Source organism: Galeopterus variegatus, unplaced genomic scaffold, assembly GCF_000696425.1.
Source record: "Galeopterus variegatus unplaced genomic scaffold, G_variegatus-3.0.2 Scaffold6364, whole genome shotgun sequence".
NCBI classification, from domain to species: Eukaryota; Metazoa; Chordata; class Mammalia; order Dermoptera; family Cynocephalidae; genus Galeopterus; species Galeopterus variegatus.
This window is the reverse complement of record NW_007732475.1, coordinates 96,683-101,251: the sequence shown is the minus strand read 5'-3', so window position 1 is coordinate 101,251 and position 4,569 is coordinate 96,683.

The following is a 4,569-nucleotide window of genomic DNA, read 5'->3' as shown; positions in this document are numbered from 1 at the left end:
GAGGTGGGGGCCGGCGCAGGCTGCTGGAGTCTGACTCTGGGGGCAGAGCAGCAGGCTGTGGGGGAGGGGTGGGGAGCAGGACAAGGCCGGGAAGACGTCCTTGTGCCAGCACCTGCGAGGCCCCAGGTGGGAGGCCCGTGGTGAGGTGCGCAGTGAAACCAGCCGCCCACTCGGCCTCCTGGGTGTGGGCAGAGCATGCAGCCTCTAGCTCCACCTCTGCCCAGGGCTCTGCTTGGCCCTTCCAGATCTAGCTGTGCACCCTGGCTGCTCAGGCCAGCATGGGGTCACCCCTTGTCCTAACCCCAGGGTCCCCCTGCCAGCCCCTTCTCCCATTCCAGGCCCTTGCTGGGGGTGGAGGAGGAACTGGGGCTGGCTGGGGTGCGTGGGAGGTGGCACCTGGCTTGGCTGAGGTGAGATGACAGTCCCTAGAAAAGGACAGATGCAGACACAGGGAGGGCTCGTGGTCCCAGCTTCTGGCTGGATCTGAGCATGCCCCTCTCCTGCTCAAATCCCTTCTATGGCTCCCCACTGTCCCCTGCTGAAGTCTAAGCTCCCAGCTGCCTGCGCAGCTTCCCTGGCCTGGCTTCTGCCAGCCTCCAGCCTCTCCTGCTGGCACCTCCCTTCTTGCCCTTTATGCTTTTGCAAAGCTGAAGTGCCCAGGACCGAGTCCCTGGGAGCACAACTACCAAGTCCTTGGAGGTGCTGAGGATGGAGTGCTGGACACCAGGGCACCCTGCCCCCCAGGGGCTGCCCACACACGTCTCCCTGGAATAGTGCCCCCACTTTTTCACTTCCCGCCAACCTCCTGCCCTGCAAGACCAAGCTCTGGGCTGCCTCCCCTGCCAACAGGGCACCTCCCCCTCCGGCTCCCTGTGTCCACTCACACATTCACTGCCCACAAGGGCTGCATACAGGGCAGGCCGCTTCACCAGGGCCTGGGAATGGATGGACGGATGACAGAGGACAGACAGCTGCAGGAAGGGATGGAGGCAGGAGGGGCAGACCACTGGCTTCAGGAGCTCAGAGGAGGCAGAGCCGGGGGCGGGTTTGCTCAGAGAGGGTCCTCAGAGGGCCTCCAGGTTGGGTCAGCAAGGGTGGGCCTCTCTGTGTTTGTGCTCTGTGGTGGGGGATGAAACTGCAAAGTGCTCAATGGTGGGAGCCCAGGAGGCCCCGAGCACCGGCTGACGGGTGAGATGTGACCCTCAGGACAAGGTGGGCCACAGGTGGGGAGGTGAGACCCACATGCCTTCTGCATGCAGCTGGGGTGATGTCAAGCATGTGTGTAACATGTAACCTGGCCAGGAGCGGAGTGGCAGTCATATCTGCATAGCCACCTCCTCTGCCTGCCCATGGTCCAGAGGCTGGCCTGGGAAGAGGACTCCCAGCTCTGACTCTTCATATTCCCAACCCTCAGAAGGGAGAGTCTTCGGGAGCTGCAGGTGGGCTCACCCATGGGAACCTGGCCTGTGCCCACGCAGGGAGGCCGGAAGTTCCAGGACCCCCCCCTGGCTGTGTGGGGACAGCCCCTGTCCTTGTTCTGGGGGTCTGGGGGCCTCATGGGCCCACACACGGCTTCCTGGAGGTGGAGCTGATGGACTAGGGACACCGGGGTCCTGGGCACCTCACTTCAGGTGCATTGAGCAGTCTGCTTGGCTGGAGGTGAGGGTGACTACAGGCGAGCTTGGCCCCCATCCATGAAGGCCCCAAGGGCTGTGCTGAGAAGACCAATGCCATGGGTGTCAAGCCAGGGACCAGCGAGATGTGGCTCTTAAACCCTGGCCCTGAAGGACAGATGGACAGCCTGGTTCTGGAGGCCAGAGGCCGTTGCCACAGGGATGGGACTAGTGAGCCCAAAGTGACGGGCAGCAGAGTATCAGAACCTGGTCTGTGCAGTTGTGGGGTGGTGGTTGCTGAACCGGGGCTGGGCCCAGGATCTCTGACTTGGCTGCTTAAGTGACTGTGGCTCATCGCTGACGGGGTAGCTGGAGGTCAATGACTGACCTGGGCAACCCCTAAGTGTGCGTGTAGCTTTGTCCCAGTGGAGGGGGCTCTCTGTCCAGCAGTGCACATCAGTGGTGAGGCCAGTACCTGGGGGCCACCACCTTCAGGTGCACCCCCGTCCACTGGTCCCGACCACACCAGCCCCTAGGGGAGGCTGATTCAGCTTTTTCCAAGAGGGTTGGAGTGATTGTTCCAAAGCTGCATCCAAAGCTGTCTTTGATGGGGAAGGGGTTCACTGTGCCTCGTTTCTGGGACCAAACAAGAACAGCCTCCCACCCCGCCCTCTGAGGGAGTCCGCATGGACAGTCCCTTCTTTCCATGCTCCCCCACCGTTTTAGTCCGTTTGTGTTGCTATAACAGAACGCCTGAGACTGGGTAATTTATAAAGGAAAGAGGTTTATTTGGCTCATGATTCTGGGACAGCTGCATCTGGCACGGGCCTCAGGCTGCTTCTACTCATGGTGGAAAGTGGCAGGGAGCCAGTGGGTACAAGCAGATCACATGGTGAGAGGAAGCAAGAGAGAGAGGGGAGGTGCCAGGGGCCTTTAAACAATCAGGTCTCATGGGAACTAATAGAGCGAGAACTCAGTCATTACTCCCCCCTCCCCCAGGGAGAGCATTAATCAATTCATGAGGGATCCGCCCCCATGACTCAATCAGTTCCCAACGCTGCCACGTTGGGGATCAAATTTCCACATGAGTTTTGGAGGGGACGACACATCCAAACTCCATCACCCCCCAACCTGGGTCATCCCAAAGTCCTTCCCAGTCTGGGGTCCCTGCTCTGCCTCTCCCTGCCCTGGGGTCCTGGTCCCCCACCCCTGCTTGTTCTGCCCGTTCTTCAGCTTTGGGCCCACGCTAATGTTAGGGGATCTCTAACTTCAGACTCTGCTGGAGGACCTGGCGTCCTGGGTGGGGGGTTTTGGGGAGAGGCCGCCCTTCTGGGTTCGAAGTCAAGCATGTGAGCATCCATTTCACTCACTCATTCACTCAACATGACACAGAGCTGAGTGCTGGTGACATAAGTGTCCCCCAGGCCTCCTTTCTAGTTGAGACCTCACACTCTTTCCTGAGACAGAAGTGACTCTCCCAGTAGCAGCAGGTGCCTTACCCCTTCCTGCATATCTGCCTGCAAATGGCAGGTTTCTCTCCTGACCCAGGATGGGGGAGGTTTCAGGTACCACAGGCTGCACCTGAGCACAGGTGGCAGGTGGGAGGCCAGAGTGCCCAGGAGTCTGCAGTGGGAGGGGGCGAGTGTAGTCAGAGGAAGGTTGACTGCGGCAGAAAGAACTGCCGCTCTGGGTGGGACCAGCTGCGGCGTGGCTCTGGGGCCTGCAGGTGACGTCTGTGTGAGGCCACTCTTAGTTGGTCTTAGCCCCATCTCTGTCTCATGTGACCGTCCGATGCCTGAGAGCCTTCTCAGGCTGGATTCCTTGCATTTCCTGGCTTCTGTGATTGACACAGAGGGGGAGAGCGTGGGCAGACCCAGCACCCATGCTGGGACCAGAAGCTCCTGGTGTGAATGCGTGTGGGTGGGGAATGCGGTTGTTGGAGTAGGGTCGCAGACTTAACAAAACAAAATAAAAAACAGACACCCAATTAAATTCAATTTCAGATAAACTACTAATTGTTAGCATAAGTATGTCCCATGCAATCATTGGGATATACTTATGCTAAAAAGTATCTGTTGTTTACCTGAAATTCCGATAGACTGGACGGCCTGTAATGTACCTGGAGGCAGAGGGACAACTGGCTGGAGCAGTCAAGACAGACTTTCTGGAGGAGGCAGGTCTTGAGCTCGGCAGGAATGCGGTTGGGAAAGGGGAGCAGGTGCAGGGTGGTGCCGGCAGGAGCACAGGCCTGGCGGTGCGTGGGGCCCAGAAGACAGGGGGACTGCGGTAGGGTGGGAGAGGGCCTGGGACCACCCGGGCACGGTGGGGGAGAAGGGACGGCAGGAGCTGCCAGGGCGAGGGATGAGGTGAGGTGCTTGGATGGACACAGCGCCCAATGTGCCCCCTGCCCCGTTAGTACACCGATGCTGCAGGGTCCCTGTCCTTCTGGGGTCCCTGTGCCTCCCTGGGAAGCCGCCCGCTGGGGCGAAGGCTCAGATGAGCAGTGCTGGGGGCAGGCTGGGGTCCCTACTGCCCCCCTGTGGCCCTTGGCATGGCACACACAGCGTTGTCAGTGCTGGGATGGCAGGACGTTTAGGGCATCACATAGAGCCTGGTGGGGCAGACACCACTGGTGTCCTCTCCCACAACTGAAGGGGGCTTTCCCTGGGCCCTCTCCATCCATGCGACGCCAGCCCCCGGCCCCGCCGTGTTTGGATCACAGCATGATCCGCTGTGACCTGCGGCCTGGTCTCCACCCCAGCCCCCTGTCCCACTCCTGGGGGCAGCGCCTGTTCCTCCTTCATGGCACGGTTTTAGCCCATCTGTAAGTGTTCCCGAAACGCACGTCTTTACCATTTAGTTGCTTTTGACTTTATAAAAATGTTTGTGCTGCAAGTAAGCAGCCGGGGCTTATGTTTTTAAAAACTTGTCATTTGACATAGTTTTAGACTTACAG